Source organism: Palaemon carinicauda, chromosome 38, assembly GCF_036898095.1.
Source record: "Palaemon carinicauda isolate YSFRI2023 chromosome 38, ASM3689809v2, whole genome shotgun sequence".
Classification (NCBI taxonomy): Eukaryota; Metazoa; Arthropoda; class Malacostraca; order Decapoda; family Palaemonidae; genus Palaemon; species Palaemon carinicauda.
Genome location: NC_090762.1, coordinates 46683656 through 46686155, shown reverse-complemented (window position 1 = coordinate 46686155; position 2500 = coordinate 46683656).

The window sequence follows — 2500 nt, the reverse complement described above, 5'->3', positions numbered from 1 at the left end:
TCAATCTACCAATCCCCCTATTTTGAGTTGACTATTAATCTCTGCTCAACATAGTGATAAAATTTCTTCCCTCTCTAACCATTTACCTTCCATCTAACTATCTAATTCCAACCATCTATCCAACCCGACTTACCCTCAATCTACCAATCCCCCTATTTTGAGTTGACTATTAATCTCTGCTCAACATAGTGATAAAATTTCTTCCCTCTCTAACCATTTACCTTCCATCTAACTATCTAATTCCAACCATCTATCCAACCTGACTTACCCTCAATCTACCAATCCCCCTATTTTGAGTTGACTATTAATCTCTGCTCAACATAGGCATAAAATTCCTTACCTTTCTAACCATTTACCTTCCATCTAACTATCCAGTTCCAGCCATATATCCAACCCGATTTACCCTCAATCTACCAATCCCCCTATTTTGAGTTGAGTATTAATCTCTGCTCAACATAGGCATAAAATTCCTTACCTTTCTAACCATTTACCTTCCATCTAACTATCCAGTTCCAGCCATATATCCAACCCGATTTACCCTCAATCTACCAATCCCCCTATTTTGAGTTGAGTATTAATCTCTGCTCAACATAGGCATAAAATTCCTTACCTTTCTAACCATTTACCTTCCATCTAACTATCCAGTTCCAGCCATATATCCAACCCGATTTACCCTCAATCTACCAATCCCCCTATTTTTAGTTGACTATTAATCTCTGCTCAACATAGGCATAAAATTCCTTACCTTTCTAACCATTTACCTTCCATCTAACTATCCAGTTCCAGCCATATATCCAACCCGATTTACCCTCAATCTACCAATCCCCCTATTTTGAGTTGAGTATTAATCTCTGCTCAACATAGGCATAAAATTCCTTACCTTTCTAACCATTTACCTTCCATCTAACTATCCAGTTCCAGCCATATATCCAACCCGATTTACCCTCAATCTACCAATCCCCCTATTTTTAGTTGACTATTAATCTCTGCTCAACATAGGCATAAAATTCCTTACATTTCCAACCATTTACGTTCCGTCCAACTATCCAGTTCCAGCCATCTATCCACCCCGACTTACCCTCAATCCAGCCCCAATCTCCCACCTTCTATCCCCTGCCCCTTTCCTTCCATTTTACCTGCTTCCCTCTTTGTAGAGGAGGTCACTCGATGGTGGCATGTAGGGTATGCCAGCGGGCTTAAGTAGGAGCATCCTGTAGCCAGGGGTCTTCTGGTAAGGCTTTTGTCTGTGACCTTACTGCCCCTTAATGCGCCCCTAGGACCTGGTACCTTTTTGATGCCACAGAGGGCATTCCACTTGATTAAGATGGTCTTCCTAAACGGCTAGTTGAATCAGTAGAACTTCAAAAGTTCAAACTGGCAGCAAATGTTTTTATGTTGAACAGCCTGACATAAGTCTTTTTATAGTTTGTATATGAAATATTTTATTTTAATATCGTTAATGTTTTTAAAATATTTGATTTTAATTGTTCATTACTTCTTATATCGTTTATTTATTTCCTTATTACTTTTCCTCACTAGGCTATTTTTCCCTGTTGGAGGCCGTGGGCTTTTCCAACAAGGGATGTAGCTTAGCTAGTGATGATGATAATAATAGAAGTTGGTCCTTGGGATATAGTTTCGTTTTCTCTCTCTCTCTCTCTCTCTCTCTCCTCTCTCTCTCTCTCTCTCTCTCTCTCTCTCTCTCTCTCTCTCTCTCAAGAAAACGTGAGAATTTTAAGTTTTGTGGTTAATATTTACTTCACTCCAGTGTATTTACTGTAGTTTCCTTTTTGAATTCTGTCTTGCTGAGACTGTCTATTCAGGTGATTTTGGACTCATTTATTTATTTGGTAGTAATTTTGCCATATGTTATAAATTTTGATTTATAAGGAAATTTTGGCTTTAGGCTTCAGCACTGTGATATCTCCAGCGGTTTTTTTTTTTTTTTATACAAGATTACAGAAACATAAGAATCTTACGAAGCACACTCACTTTATACACACACACACACACACACACACACACACACACACACACATATATATATATATATATATATATATATATATATATATATATATAAATATATATAAATATATATATACACATACATACACATGTATATATACATACACATGTATATATAACAGATGTAATCTTCCTCAGCACGAAGATAACTCAATATATAGTAGTCTACATAAGGAAAATTGAAAGTTGTGTATATGTAGAAATGCTCAACAGTTTCGTCCGCCAATGGACCTCTTCTTGGAGCGTTTACTTTGCATAATAAACGCTCCAAGAAGAGGTCCATAGGCGGACGAAACTGTTGAGCATTTCTACATATACACAACTTTCAATTTTCCTTATGTAGACTACTATATATACATGTATATATGTGCATATATATATATTTATATATGTATATGTATTATTTTAATCATAAATAATATCCAAGATTTTCAGGTTGAATATATTTTTTTACTCTCTCTCTCTCTCTCTC